The 16,571-nt window shown below is 42.4% G+C and overlaps 6 non-coding genes across 6 annotated transcripts; all 6 read right to left on the bottom strand.

Moving 5' to 3' along the window:
- Positions 1–2,248: 2,248 nt before the first annotated feature.
- Positions 2,249–2,321, bottom strand: TRNAA-AGC (transfer RNA alanine (anticodon AGC)). Its single transcript has one exon. It is a non-coding gene; the product is annotated as a tRNA-Ala (tRNA).
- A 2,997-nt stretch (positions 2,322–5,318) lies between these two features.
- On the bottom strand, positions 5,319–5,391 carry TRNAA-AGC (transfer RNA alanine (anticodon AGC)). Its single transcript has one exon. It is a non-coding gene; the product is annotated as a tRNA-Ala (tRNA).
- Positions 5,392–7,286: 1,895 nt separating this feature from the next.
- Positions 7,287–7,359, bottom strand: TRNAA-AGC (transfer RNA alanine (anticodon AGC)). Its single transcript has one exon. It is a non-coding gene; the product is annotated as a tRNA-Ala (tRNA).
- Positions 7,360–7,364: 5 nt separating this feature from the next.
- On the bottom strand, positions 7,365–7,436 carry TRNAA-UGC (transfer RNA alanine (anticodon UGC)). Its single transcript has one exon. It is a non-coding gene; the product is annotated as a tRNA-Ala (tRNA).
- Positions 7,437–12,257: 4,821 nt separating this feature from the next.
- Positions 12,258–12,330, bottom strand: TRNAA-AGC (transfer RNA alanine (anticodon AGC)). The gene has a single exon. It is a non-coding gene; the product is annotated as a tRNA-Ala (tRNA).
- A 2,303-nt stretch (positions 12,331–14,633) lies between these two features.
- Positions 14,634–14,705, bottom strand: TRNAA-UGC (transfer RNA alanine (anticodon UGC)). Its single transcript has one exon. It is a non-coding gene; the product is annotated as a tRNA-Ala (tRNA).
- Between the last annotated feature and the right edge of the window lie 1,866 nt (positions 14,706–16,571).

Genomic DNA, 16,571 nt, shown 5'->3' with positions numbered 1-16,571 from the left:
ACCACAGCCCACACCATGGAAATGTTACCACAACCCACACCATTGGTATTGTGTGAGCACTACCCACACCATGAGTATGTTGTTTCCATCAACCACACCATGGGGATGTGTTGAACATCCACACCATGGGTAAGTTGTGACCACCAACCACACCATGGAAATGTTACCACAACCCACACCATGGGTAAGTTTTAACCACCACCTACACCATGGATATATTGTGACAACCCACATCGTGGGTATGTTGTGACCACCACCCACATCATGGGTATGTTGTGACCACCACCCACACCATGGGTATGTTGTGACCACCTACACTATGGATATGTTGTGACCACCACCCGCACCATGGGTATGTTGTGACCACAACCCACATCATGGGTATAATGTGCATAATGAAGATATTAAACTAAACTGTTGGTGTCTTTCCACCGTTATCATTTACTCTGAGACTCTTCTGAAGATATTCTTCAATGTACACATGAATATTTCCACATGTTCCACAATCATCCTCACCTGCCAAAGAAAAAAATCAGCTTATTAAACTGGAATCGTGCGACCTTCAGAGTCCCATACTTAAACATTCCAATTTTGGTATTTTCCAATGCCCTCTGGGAAAATGACCTCTAGCTAATGATTATTTTCCTTCATTCTTTCATTTGCTGTTCAACAGCTTCCTTGGAATAAGTTATCCTATCATCAATAGTGTCGCAATTGAAGCATTGCAATAAATGCAGATCTCTTGAATTTTCACTTAATCTTTGAGAGATATTTCCTTCCTATTGTCCATTAATACCAACTTGAGTGTGTGATACTTAACCTGATTCAAGCACATATTTGGGTGTTTGTTATTTAACCTATTGAAAGCCTTTATTTGAGTATGTGGTATTTAACATCGTTGAAGCCTTTCCTTGGGTGAGCCGTTATTTAAGTTGTTTCAATATGGCAGTACTTGGCTCCTTCAACACCACCATCAACGAGCTATTCGCCTTGAACAGCATGCCATTGTTTGAATTTCCAGCCTCTCCACCATCTGCCGATATTCTTAAATTTACGAAAGACTTAACCTCCTCCTCTGCTTCTCCAATAACTCCTCTGTCTGTACCAACTAGTGACGTCACTCCAACGACAACCAATGAGAAGCCTCCACCTCCATCACTTCCCACTGACACCAACCAATCAGAGACCTTTCCACCAGCAACAGCTTCCTATTCGTCCACTACAGCCAACATTGAATCTACAACACCTTTATCACCGCATCCCAAGAGTTACACATATGCCAACAACACCATCTTATGTGTCTCGACTTGAAACAATTCAAGCTGATGAAGATGATTCTTTTTATCCATGGAATGGAATCACTTTCTACACCACATCTCACTATGCTCAAAATATGCTGTTATCTAAACTACACAGTCACCTTACCAAAAAGACAGTCAAGTTTACCGTCGATCCCTCTTTCAAAGGAGCTGGTATCATTACACTTTCATCTGTACTAAAGCATATTCAAGATAACTCTAAGATTTCCGGCAATCAACACCTGTTAACACGTCTCATGATCATCCCGATCCATCGATTCAAACGCATTGCGAAAGGAGCTGAAATCAACAAGAATGAAGTTATGGCAAAACAACGACATAATTCCATGAACTGACCAATCAAAGATGAGCTCCTACCTTGTCGCCTTCAGACACCTATCAACAGCAAGTCTCAATTTCTTCCATCAAGCGAGATGCAGTCAGCACCTGCAGAGTTCCAGTGCCTTCTACATCTTCTTCGTCAGTGTTTCTCACGGCTTAGCAGTTGGGTCTAGTACTGACTCTTCTCTCTTCGACTCAAGACATTCCTCACACCGTCTATTCTTCGACGTATACCCATTTTTCTCTCGCCCCTTGCGGTTCTTACCTGTGAGTCCTCATTCATTCATTCCTTCAAGTTGTTTCAAGTCTTTATTTGGGAGTGTAGTATTTAATCTGTTTAAAATTTATATGGGTAAATAAAGCTTGTTTTGGAGTCACATTAGCAGAATTATTATCTTAAGTGTTGTATGTGTCACCTGAGGATTCGTCAGTATCACTTTTCTCAAGTAAAGTGGTGAACTAAAGGAACTTTTTTAGCTGGGTAGGTTGGTTGTTTATGAAGTTCTGTTGCAAAATTAAAATTCTACTCATTATAAATTAGCATATCTTCAGTAAACCATTTTCAATTGATGGTCGGCCTCATGAGTGCTTAATATTTTTGTAAATTATGGAGATGCGGGGAATCGATCCCCGTACCTCTCGCATGCTAAGCGAGCCCTCTACCATCTGAGCTACATCCCCGTGACTGGAAGTGCCGGGATCGAACCCAGGACCTTTTGCATGCACAGGAAACGCTTTAACTCTGAACTACCCTCCCTTAGCAATAACAGTGTGCGATTATCTGCTTGAAGTTATTTTTTTCAGCTTTCACATTTTGTGCTTTAATTATGGGATTCGCATCAACTTCTTGTGTGCTGACTGTTGTGTTGATTTATAATGTGATGCACGATCTCTACCTCTGTGAGGTTGTAGAACTGTAGTCTTACGCTTCCAGGACACCAATGGAAATAAGACACTGACTTTTTTTGGGTTATCCTACGTAATTTACACTATGTATGATAGCTGTACTTATGTGTACCTGAGCCTAAATAAACTGATTTTGCATTCAATTGTCACGTGTCCTGGATCTAGTTTCATCTTGCTGGTCAGTCTATGTTTACTAAGCTATTTAGGTGGTACATTTAAGAATAACTATCATTCATAGCAACATATGTGTAAATTAGCTAGGATAACCCAAAGAAAGTCCAACTTATTTCCACTGATGTCCCTTTATTTAGTCTTCTGAATCTCCTGCGAGTGTCAAAATATCAAATATTTCCTGCGGCGTAGTGTGGCACTTCACTGGTAACCAGATATTAATATGTTCATTACTATAGTAAGTTTTCTCGCTGTCAAACTTTGCGTTCCATTATGCGCCTCTTTTTGCTTTAAATTTCGTCCCACACCATGGGTATGGAGTGACTACCACGCACCCCAGGGGTATGGCGTGACTATCACCCGAACCATGGGTTTGGTGTCACCACCACTCATGCCCAGGGTATGTTGTGATCTCCACCTCACCATGGGTATGGTGTGACTATCACCCTCACGATGGGTATGATGTGACTACCACTTACACTATGTGTATGATGTGACTACCACCCACTCAATGGGTATGGTGCGACTACCACCATTACCATGGGTATAGTGTGACTACCAACCGCACTATGTATATGGTGTGACTTCCACTCACACCATGGGTATGATGTGATTACCATCCTAACCATTAGTATGGTGACTACAACCCACACAACGGTTATGTTGCTACCACCAACAACACCATAGATATGTTGTGACCTCCACCCACACCATGGGTATGTTGTGACCACCACCCACATCATGAGTATATGGTGCATAATGAAGATATTAAACTAAACTGTTGGTGTCTATGCCACCGTTATCATTTACTCTGAGACTCTTCTGGAGATATTCTTCAATGTACACATGAATATTTCCACATGTTCCACAATCATCCTCACCTGCCAAAGAAAAAAATCAGTTTATTAAACTGGAATCGTGCGACCTTCAGAGTCCCATACTTAAACATTCCAATTTTGGTATTTTCCAATGCCCTCTGGGAAAATGACCTCTAGCTAATGATTATTTTCCTTCATTCTTTCATTTGCTGTTCAACAGCTTCCTTGGAATAAGTTATTATATCATCAATAGTGTCGCAATTGAAGCATTGCAATAAATGCAGATCTCTTGAATTTTCACTTAATCTTTGAGAGATATTTCCTTCCTATTGTCCATTAATACCAACTTGAGTGTGTGATACTTAACCTGATTCAAGCACATATTTGGGTGTTTGTTATTTAACCTATTGAAAGCCTTTATTTGAGTATGTGGTATTTAACATCGTTGAAGCCTTTCCTTGGGTGAGCCGTTATTTAAGTTGATTCAATATGGCAGTACCTGGCTCCTTCAACACCACCATCAACGAGCTCTTCGCCTTGAACAGCATGCCATTGTTTGAATTTCCAGCCTCTCCACGATCTGCCGATATTCTTAAATTTACGAAAGACTTAACCTCCTCCTCTGCTTCTCCAATAACTCCTCCGTCTCTACCAACTAGTGACGTCACTCCAACGACAACCAATGAGAAGCCTCCACCTCCATCACTTCCTACTGACACCAACCAATCAGAGACCTTTCCACCAGCAACAGCTTCCTATTCGTTCACTACAGCCAACATTGAATCTACACCACCTTTGTCACCGCATGCCAAGAGTTACACATATGCCAACAACACCATCTTATGAATCTCGACTTGCTGATGAAGTTGATTCTTTTTATCCATGGAATGGAATCACTTTCTACACCACAGCTCACTATGCTCAATATATGCTGTTATCTAAACTACACAGTCACCTTACCAAAAAGACAGTCAAGTTTACCATCGATCCCTCTTTCAAAGGAGCTGGTATCATTACACTTTCATCTGTACTAAAGCATATTCAAGATAACTCTAAGATTTCCGGCAATCAACACCTGTTAACACGTCTCATGATCATCCCGATCCATCGATTCAAACGCATTGCGAAAGGAGCTGAAATCAACAAGAATGAAGTTATGGCAAAACAACGACATAATTCCATGAACTGACCAATCAAAGATGAGCTCCTCCCTTGTCGCCTTCAGACACCTATCAACAGCAAGTCTCAATTTCTTCCATCAAGCGAGATGCAGTCAGCACCTGCAGAGTTCCAGTGCCTTCTACATCTTCTTCGTCAGCGTTTCTCACGGCTTAGCAGTTGGGTCTAGTACTGACTCTTCTCTCTTCGACTCAAGACATTCTTCACACCATCTATTCTTCGACGTGTACCCACTTTCCCATCGCCCCTTGCGGTCCTTACATGTGAGTTCTCATTCATTCATTCATTCAAGTTGTTTCAAGTCTTCATTATTGAGTGTGGTATTTAACCTGTTTTAAATTTATATCGGTAAATAAAGCTTGTTTTCGAGCCACATTAGCAGAATTATTATCTTAAGTGTTGTATGTGTCACCTGAGGATTCGTCAGTATCACTTTTCTCAAGTAAAGTGGTGAACTAATGGAACTTTTTTAGCTGGGTAGGTTGGTTGTTTGGGTAGTTCTGGTGCAAAATTAAAATTCTACTTATTATAAATTAGCATATCTTCAGTAAACCATTTTCAATTGATGGTCGGCCTCATGAGTCCTTAATATTTTTGTAAATTATGGAGATGCGGGGTATCGATCCCCGTACCTCTCGCATGCTAAGCGAGCGCTCTACCATCTGAGCTACATCCCCATGACTGAAAGTGCCGGGGATCGAACCCGGGACCTTTCGCATGCACAGGAAACTCTTTAACTCTGAACTACCCTCCCTTAGCAATAACAGTGTGCGATTATCTGCTTGAAGTTATTTTTTTGAGCTTTCACATTTTGTGCTTTAATTATGGGATTCGCATCAACTTCTTGTGTGCTGACTGTTGTGTTGATTTATAATGTGATGCACGATCTCTACCTCTGTGAGGTTGTGGAACTGTAGTCTTACACTTCCAGGACACCAATGGAAATAAGACACTGACTTTTTATGGGTTATCCTACGTAATTTACACTATGTATGATAGCTGTACTTATGTGTACCTGAGCCTAAATAAACTGATTTTGCATTCAATTGTCACGTGTCGTGGATCTAGTTTCATCTTGCTGGTCAGTCTATGTTTAGTAAGCTATTTAGGTGGTACATTTAAGAATAACTATCATTCATAGCAACATATGTGTAAATTAGCTAGGATAACCCAAAGAAAGTCCAACTTATTTCCACTGATGTCCCTTTATTTAGTCTTCTGAATCTCCTGCATGTGTCAAAATATCAAATATTTCCTGCGGCGTAGTGTGGCACTTCACTGGTAACCAGATATTAATATGTTCATTACTATAGTAAGTTTTCTCGCTGTCAAACTTTGCGTTCCATTATGCGCCTCTTTTTGCTTTAAATTTCGTCCCACACCATGGGTATGTTTAGACCACCACCTACACCATGGATATATTGTGACAACCCACATCATGGGTATGTTGTGACCACCACCCACATCATGGGTATGTTGTGACCACCCACACTATGGATATGTTGTGACCTCCACCCACACCATGGGTATGTTGTGACCACCACCCACATCATGAGTATATGGTGCATAATGAAGATATTAAACTAAACTGTTGGTGTCTATGCCACCGTTATCATTTACTCTGAGACTCTTCTGGAGATATTCTTCAATGTACACATGAATATTTCCACATGTTCCACAATCATCCTCACCTGCCAAAGAAAAAAATCAGTTTATTAAACTGGAATCGTGCGACCTTCAGAGTCCCATACTTAAACATTCCAATTTTGGTATTTTCCAATGCCCTCTGGGAAAATGACCTCTAGCTAATGATTATTTTCCTTCATTCTTTCATTTGCTGTTCAACAGCTTCCTTGGAATAAGTTATTCTATCATCAATAGTGTCGCAATTGAAGCAGTGCAATAAATGCAGATCTCTTGAATTTTCACTTAATCTTTGAGAAATATTTCCTTCTTGTGGTCCATCAATACCAACTTGAGTGTGTGATACTTAACCTGATTCAAGCACATATTTGGGTGTTTGTTATTTAACCTATTGAAAGCCTTTATTTGAGTATGTGGTATTTAACATCGTTGAAGCCTTTCCTTGGGTGAGCCGTTATTTAAATTGTTTCAATATGGCAGTACCTGGCTCCGTCAACACCACCATCAACGAGCTCTTCGCCTTGAACAGAAACAATATTTTCTTCCAGTGGTTCATCAATACCAACTTGAGTTTGAAATACTTAACCTGTTTCAAGCATTTATTTGGGTAAATAAAGATTTGTTCTGCAGTCACAGAAGCAGAGTTATTAAGTGTTGTGTGTGTCAAGTAAGGATTCGCCAGGATCACTTTCCTCAGGTAAAGCGGCTAGTTAAAGGTAATTTTTAGCAAGATAACCTACCTGGAGGAGTCTACCTAGGGGTGTTCCGGGGGTCTCCGCCCCTGCGGCCCAGTCCTTGATCTTTCCTAGGTTGATTGTTTGGTTCAAAATTAAAATCTTACATAATATAAAATTAACATAAGTTCAGTATGCCATTTTCAATTGATACTCGGCTTTCTGAGTGTTTAATGTTTTTTTTTTATAAAATCTGGAGATGCGGGGCATCAATCCCCGTACCTCTCGCATGCTAAGCGAGCGCTCTACCATCTGAGCTACATCCCCATGATTGGAGGTGCCGGGAATCGAACCCGGGACCTTTCACATGCAAAACGAACGCTCTACCACTGAGCTACACTCCCTTAGCAATAACAGAGTGCGATTATCTACTTGAAGTCACTTTGCTGAGCTTTCATATTTTGTGCCTTAATTCTGGGATTCGCATCAACTTCTTGTGTGCTGACTGCTTGTTGACTTATAATGTGATCCACGATCTCGACCTCTTTGAGGTTGTTGAACTGTAGTCTTAAGCTTCAGTAACACCAATTGACTTTTTCGGATTATCCGAAGTCATTTCCACTAGTATGATAATTTTACTAATGAGTATTTGTGCCTAAATTAAAATACTAACTTTGCATTCAGTTTTCACGTGTCCTAGTTCTGCTTCTGCTGGTGGTGGTCAGTCTATGTTTACTAAGTTTTTTAGGTACAGGTTCATAGGAGTATAATTATCACATGTATTAGCATGAGTAAATTAGCTAGGATAATTAAAAAAAAAGTCAAAGTGACTTATTCCACTACCTGGAGTCTACCTGGAGGGTATTCCATATTCCGGGGACCAAAGCCCCCGCGGACCAGTTCATGACTAGGCCTCCTGTGGATCATGGCCTGGTCAACGAGGCTGTTACTGCTGGCCGCACTTACTTCAACTTACGAACCACAGCCCGGCAGATCCTGCATTGACTTTAGGCATCTGTCTATCTCCCTCTTGAAGATAATCAGGGATCTATTCGTAAGTCCACTTATTGCTGGCAGAAGGCTGTTGAAGAGTATTGGGCCCCGGACACTTATTATGTTTTCTCTTAGTGTACTAATGGCGCCCCTACTATTCACTGGGGATATGTTGCATCGCCTGCCAAGCCGTTTGCTTTCGTAGGGAGTGATTTCTGTGTGCAAATAAACGATTCATTCCCACTAGAACCCTGCAGGTGAAGATCATGATGTATCTCACTCGCCTGAGCTCCAGTGACATGTGTCAACATATTTAAAATTTCCTCTGCCATAGTGTGGCACTTCAGTGGTAACCAGATATAAATATGTACATTACCACTGTTTCATTTTTTAGCTACCAAAATTTGCGGACCTTTATGTGACTCTGTAATCTTTAAATTTTCACCCACACCAAGGGAATGTTGTGAGTACTACCCAAACCCCTTGGTATTGGGTGACTACCACCCACATCATGGGTATGTGGTGACAATAATCTACACCACGGGTATGTTGTGAGAACTACCCACACCATGGGTATGATGCAACCACCAACGACACCATGGGTTTGTTGTGACCTCCATCCACACCATGGATTTGTTGTGACATCCACCCACACCATGGATTTGTTGTGACCACCAACCACACCATGGGTTTATTGTGACCACCAACCACACCATGAAAATGTTACCACAACGCACACCAGGGGTATGTTGTGACCACCACCCACATAATGGATATATTGTGACCACCCACAGCATGGGTATGTTCTGACCACCACCCACACCATGGGTATGTTGTGACCACCACCCACACCATAGATATGTTATAACCACCACCCACACCATGGGTATGTTGTGACCACCACCCACACCATGTATATGTTGTTACCTCCTCCCACGCCATGGGTATGTGTTGACCACCCACACGATGGGTATGTGTTTACCACCCACACCATGAGTATGTTGTGACCACCAACCGCACCATGGGTATGTGTTTACCAACCACATCATGGGTATGTTGTGACCACCAACCACACCATGGAAATGTTACCACAACCCACACCATGGGCATGTTGTGACCACCACCAACAACATGGATATATTGTGACCACACACATCATAGGTATGTTGTGACCACCAACCACACGATGGGTATGGTGTGACCACCACCCACACCATGAGTATGTTTTGACCACCACCCACACCGTGGGTACGTTGTGACCACCACCCACACTATGGATATGTTGTGACCACCACCCACATCATGGGCATGTTGTGACCACCACCCACACCATGGATATGATGTTACCCCCTCCCAGACCATGGATATGTTCTGACCACCACCCACACCATGGGTTTATTGTGACCACCAACCACACAATAGAAATGTTACCACAACCCACGCAATGGGTATGTTGTGACCACCACCCACACCATTGATACATTGTGACCACCCATAGCATGGGTATGTTGTGACCACCACACACACCATGGGTATGTTGTTACCACCACCCTCACTATTCGCATGTTGTGACCGCCCACACCATGGATATGTTGTGACCACCACCCACACCATGGAAATGTTACCACAACCCACACCATGTTTATGTTTTGAGCACTACCCACACCATGGGTATGTTGCGACCACCAAGGACGCCATGGGTTTGTTGTGACCACCGCCACCCACACCATGGATATGTTGTTACCACCACCCACACCATGGATATGTTGTGACCACCACCCACACATGGATATGATGCTACCACCACCCACACCATGGATATGTAGTTATCACCACCCACACCATGGGTATGTTGTGACCACCAACCACACCATGAGTATGTTGTGACCACAACCCATACCATGGATATGTTGTTACCACCACCCATATTATGGGCATGTTCTGACCACCACCCACACCATGGGTATGTTGTGACCACCCACACCATTGGTAAGTTGTGAGCACCACCCACTCCATGGATATGTTGTGACCACAACCCACACCATGGAAATGTTACCACTACCCACACCATGCGTATGGTGTGAGCACTACCCTCACCATGGGTATGTTTCTACCAATAACCACACCATGGGGATGTGTTGATCACCCACACAATGGATATGTTGTGACCACCAACCACACCATGGAAATGTTACCACAACCCACACCATGGGTATGTTGTGACCAACACCCACATCATGGGTATGTTGTGACCACCACCCACACCATGGGTATGTTGTGACCACCCACACTATGGATATGTTGTGACCACCCACACTATGGATATGTTGTGACCTCCACCCACACCATGGGTATGTTGTGACCACCACCCACATCATGAGTATATGGTGCATAATGAAGATATTAAACTAAACTGTTGGTGTCTCTGCCACCGTTATCATTTACTCTGAGACTCTTCTGGAGATATTCTCCAATGTACACATGAATATTTCCACCTGTTCCACAATCATCCTCACCTGCCAAAGAAAAAAATCAGTTTATTAAACTGGAATCGTGCGACCTTCAGAGTCCCATACTTAAACATTCCAATTTTGGTATTTTCCAATGCCCTCTGGGAAAATGACCTCTAGCTAATGATTATTTTCCTTCATTCTTTCATTTGCTGTTCAACAGCTTCCTTGGAATAAGTTATTCTATCATCAATTGTGTCGCAATTGAAGCATTGCAATAAATGCAGATCTCTTGAATTTTCACTTAATCTTTGAGAGATATTTCCTTCCTATTGTCCATTAATACCAACTTGAGTGTGTGATACTTAACCTGATTCAAGCACATATTTGGGTGTTTGTTATTTAACCTATTGAAAGCCTTTATTTGAGTATGTGGTATTTAACATCGTTGAAGCCTTTCCTTGGGTGAGCCGTTATTTAAGTTGTTTCAGTATTGCAGTACCTGGCTCCTTCAACACCACCATCAACGGGGTATTCGCCTGGAACAGCATGGCATCCTTTAAATTTCCAGCCTCTCCACCATCTGCCGATATTCTTAAATTTACGAAAGACTTAACCTCCTCCTCTGCTTCTCCAATAACTCCTCCGTCTCTACCAACTAGTGACGTCACTCCAACGACAACCAATGAGAAGCCTCTACCTCCATCTCTTCCTACTGAAACAAACCAATCAGAGACCTTGCCACCAGCAACAGCTTCCTATTCGTCCACTGCAGCCAACATTGTATCTACACCACCTTCATCACCGCATGCCAAGAGTTACACATATGCCAACAACACCATCTTATGAATCTCGACATAATGCAGTTCAAGCTGATGAAGTTGATTCTTTTTATCCATGGAATGGAATCACTTTCTACACCACAGCTCACTATGCTCAAAATATGCTGTTATCTAAACTACACAGTCACCTTACCAAAAAGACAGTCAAGTTTACCATCGATCCCTCTTTCAAAGGAGCTGGTATTACACTTTCATCTGTACTAAAGCATATTCAAGATAACTCTAAGATTTCCGGCAATCAACATCTGTTAACACGTCTCATGATCATCCTGATCCATCGATTCAAACGCATTGCGAATGGAGCTGAAATCAACAAGAATGAAGTTATGGCAAAACAACGACATAATTCCATGAACTGACCAATCAAAGATGAGCTCCTCCCTTGTCGCCTTCAGACACCTATCACCAGCAAGTCTCAATTTCTTCCATCAAGCGAGATGCAGTCAGCACCTGCAGAGTTCCAGTGCCTTCTACATCGTCTTCGTCAGTGTTTCTCCCGGCATAGCAGTTGGGTCTAGTACTGACTCTTCTCTCTTCGACTCAAGACATTCCTCTCACCGTCTATTTTTCGACGTATACCCACTTTCCCCTCACCCCTTGTGAGTCCTCATTCATTCATTCCTTCAAGTTGTTTCAAGTCTTTATTTGGGAGTGTGGTGTTTAATCTGTTTTAAATTTTTATGGGTAAATAAAGCTTGTTTTGGAGTCACATTAGCAGAATTATTATCTTAAGTGTTGTATGTGTCACCTGAGGATTCGTCAGTATCACTTTTCTCAAGTAAAGTGGTGAACTAAAGGAACTTTTTTAGCTGGGTAGGTTGGTTGTTTGGGTAGTTCTGGTGCAAAATTAAAATTTTACTTATTATAAGTTACCATATCTTCAGTAAACCATTTTCAATTGATGGTCGGCCTCATGAGTCCTTAATATTTTTGTAAATTATGGAGATGCGGGGTATCGATCCCCGTACCTCTCGCATGCTAAGCGAGCGCTCTACCATCTGAGCTACATCCCCGTGACTGGAAGTGCCGGGGATCGAACCCAAGACTTTTCGCATGCACAGCGAATACTTTTCCTCTGAACTACACTCACTTAGCAATAACAGTGTGCGATTATCTGCTTGAAGTTATTTTTTTGAGCTCTCACATTTTGTGCTTTAATTATGAGATTCGCATCAACTTCTTGTGTGCTGACTGTTGTGTTGATTTATAATGTGATGCACGATCTCTACCTCTGTGAGGTTGTAGAATTGTAGTCATACGCTTCCAGGAGACCAACGGAAATAAGACACTGACTTTTTCTGGGTTATCCTACGTAATTTACACTATGTATGATAGCTGTACTTATGTGTACCTGAGCCTAAATAAACTGATTTTGGATTCAATTGTCACGTGTCGTGGATCTGGTTTCCTCTTGCTGGTCAGTCTATGTTTACTAAGCTATTTAGGTGGTACATATAAGAATAACTATCATTCATAGCAACATATGTGTAAATTAGCTAGGATTACCCGAAGAAAGTCCAACTTATTTCCACTGATGTCCCTTTATTTAGTCTTCTGAATCTCCTGCGTGTGTCAAAATATCAAATATATCCTGCGGCGTAGTGTGGCACTTCACTGGTAACCAGATATTAATATGTTCATTACTATAGTAAGTTTTCTCGCTGTCAAACTTTGCGTTCCATTATGCGCCTCTGTATGCTTTAAATTTCGTCCCACACCATGGGTATGGTGTGACTACCACGCACACCAGGGGTATGGCGTGACTACCACCCGAACCATGGGTTTGGTGTGACCACCACCAACGCCAAGGGTATGTTGTGATCTCCACACACACCATGGGTATGGTGTGACTACCACCCACACCATGGGTATGATGTGACTACCTCTTACACCATGTGAATGATGTGACTACCACCCACTCAATGGGTATGGTGCGACTACCACCATTACCATGGGTATGGTGTGACAACCACCCACACTATGTGTATAGTGTGACTTCCACTCACACCATGGGTATGGTGTGACTACCATCCTAACTATTAGTATGGTGACTACCACCAACACAACGGTTATGTTGTTACCACCTCCAACACCATAGATATGTTGTGAACACCACACACACCATAGGTATATTGTGAATACCACACACACCATGGGGTATGTTGTGACCACCACTCACACTATTGGTATGTTGTGACCAGCTCCCACACCATAGGTATGTTATAATCACCCACACCATAGGTACGTTGTGACCTGCACCCACACCATACGTGTGTTGTGACCAGCACCCACACCATAGGTATGTTATAATCACCGACACCATAGGTACGTTGTGACCTGCACCCACACCATACGTGTGTTGTGACCAGCTCCCACACCATAGGTATGTTATAATCACCCACACCATAGGTACGTTGTGACCTGCACCCACACCATAGGTGTGTTGTGACCAGCACCTACACCATGGGTATATGGTGCATAATGAAGGTATTAAACTAAACTCTTGGTGTCTCTGTCACCGTTATCATTTACTCTGAGACTCTTTGGACGTATTCTTCAATGTACAGATCACTATTTCCACCTATTCCACAAAGAAAAAAAATCAGCTTAATAAACTAGAATCGTGCGAACATCGGAGTCCCATACTTGAACATGCAGGTTATCGCACCTTCTAATAACCTGTGTAAAAATGACCGCTAATTCATGATTATTTCCCTTCATTCCTTCATAAGCCGTTCAACAGCTTCCTTGGAATAAGTTATCTAATCAGCAATAGTGTCCCAGTTCAATCATAGCAATAAATGCTATGCTTGAATTTTTACTTAGTCTTTGAGAAACAATATTTTCTTCCAGTGGTTCATCAATACCAACTTGAGTTTGAGATACTTAACCTGTTTCAAGCATTTATTTGGGTAAATAAAGACTTGTTCTGCAGTCACAGAAGTAGAGTCATTAAGTGTTGTGTGTGTCAAGTAAGGATTCGCCAGGATCACTTTCCTCAAGTAAAGCGCCTAATTAAAGGGAATTTTCAGCTAGATAACCTACCTGGAGGAGTCTACCTGGGGGTGTTCCGGGGGTCAACGCCCCTGCGGCCCAGTCCTTGATCTTTCCTAGGTTGATTGTTTGGTGCAAAATTAAAATTTTACATAATATAAAATTAACATAAGTTCAGTATGCCATTTTCAATTGCTGCTCGGCCTACTGAGTGTTTAATGTTTTTTTTTTTTTTTATAAAATCTGGAGATGCAGGGTATCGATCCCCGTACCTCTCGCATGCTAAGCGAGCGATCTACCATCTGAGCTACATCCCCGTGACTGGAGGTGCCGGGGATCGAACCCGGGACCTTTCACATGCAAAGCCAACGCTCTACCACTGAGCTACACTCCCTTAGCAATAACAGTGTGCGATTATCTACTTGAAGTTATTTCGTTGAGCTTCCACATTTTGTGCCTTAATTCTGGGATTCGCATCAACTTCTTGTGTGCTGACTGCTTGTTGACTTATAATGTGATCCACGATCTCTACCTCTTTGAGGTTGTTGAACTGTAGTCTTACGCTTCAGTAACACCAATTGACTTTTTCGGATTATCCGAAGTCATTTCCACTAGTATGATAATTTTACTAATGAGTATTTATGCCTAAATTAACTTACTAACTTTGCATTCAGTTTTCACGTGTCCTAGTTCTGCTTCTGCTCGTTATGGTCAGTCTATGTTTACTAAGTTTTTTAGGTACAGGTTCATAGGAGTATAATTATCACATGTATTAGCATGAGTAAATTAGCTAGGATAATTAAAAAAAAAGTCAAAGTGACTTATTCCACTACCTTTAGTCTACCTGGAGGGTATTCCGTATTCCGGGGACCAACGCCCCCTCGGACCGGGTCATGACTAGGCCTCCTGTGGATCATGGCCTGATCCACGAGGCTGTTACTGCTGGCCGCACTTCAACTTATGAACCACAGCCCGGCAGATCCTGCATTGACTTTAGGCATCTGTCTATCTCCCTCTTGAAGATAATCAGGGATCTATTCGTAAGTCCACTTGTTGCTGGTAGAAGGCTGTTGAACAGTCTTGAACCCCGGACACTTATTATGTTTTCTCTTAGTGTACTAAAGGCGCCCCTACTATTCACTGGGGATATGTTGCATCGCCTGCCAAGCCGTTTGCTTTCGTAGGGAGTGATTTCTGTGTGCAGATAAACGATTCATTCCCACTAGAACTTTGCAGGTGAAGATTATGATGTATCTCACTCGCCTGAGCTCCAGTGACTACATATGTCAACATATATAAAATTTCCTCTGCCATAGTGTGGCACTTCAGTGGTAACCAGATATGAATAAGTACATTACCACTCTTTCATTTTTTAGCTACCAAAATTTGCGGATCATTATGTGACTCTGTAATCTTTAAATTTTCACCCACACCAATGGTATGTTGTGACTACTACCCAAACCCCTTGCTATTGGGTGACTACCACCCACATCATGGGTATGTGGTGACAACAATCTACACCATGGGTATGTTGTGAGCACTACCCACACCATGGGTGTGTTGTGAGCACTTCCCACACCATGGGTATGATGCCACCACCAATGACGCCATGGGTTTGTTGTGACCTCCACCCACACCATGGATTTGTTGTGACCACCACCCACACCATGGATATGTTGTTACTACCACCCACAACATAGATATGTTCTGACCACCAACCACTCCAGGGGTTAATTGTGACCACGAACCACACCAGGGAAATGTTACCACAACCCACTGCATGGGTATGTTGTGACCACCACCCACATAATGGATATATTGTGACCACCCACAGCATGGGTATGTTGTGACCACCACCCACACCATTGGTATGTTGTTACCACCACCCATACTATGGGCATGTTGTGACCATCCACACAATGGATACGTTGTGACAACTAACCACACCATGGAAATGTTGCCACAACCCATACCATGGGTATGTTGTGACCACCACCCACACCATGGATATATTGTGACTATCCTCACCATGGATATGTTGTAACCACCACCCACACCATGGGTATGTTGTGACCACCCACACCATGGATATGTTGTGACCGCCACCCACATCATGGGTATGTTGCGACCACCACACACACCATGGGTATATAGTGCATAATGAAGATATTAAACTATACTTGGTGTCTCTGCCACCGTTATCATTTACTCTGAGACTCTTCTGGAGATATTCTTCAATGTACAGATCAATATTTCCACC

This window comes from Cherax quadricarinatus, chromosome 23, assembly GCF_038502225.1.
Source record: "Cherax quadricarinatus isolate ZL_2023a chromosome 23, ASM3850222v1, whole genome shotgun sequence".
Classification (NCBI taxonomy): Eukaryota; Metazoa; Arthropoda; class Malacostraca; order Decapoda; family Parastacidae; genus Cherax; species Cherax quadricarinatus.
Note: the sequence above shows the minus strand (reverse complement) of the source record. Positions and strands in the feature narration are given on the sequence as shown.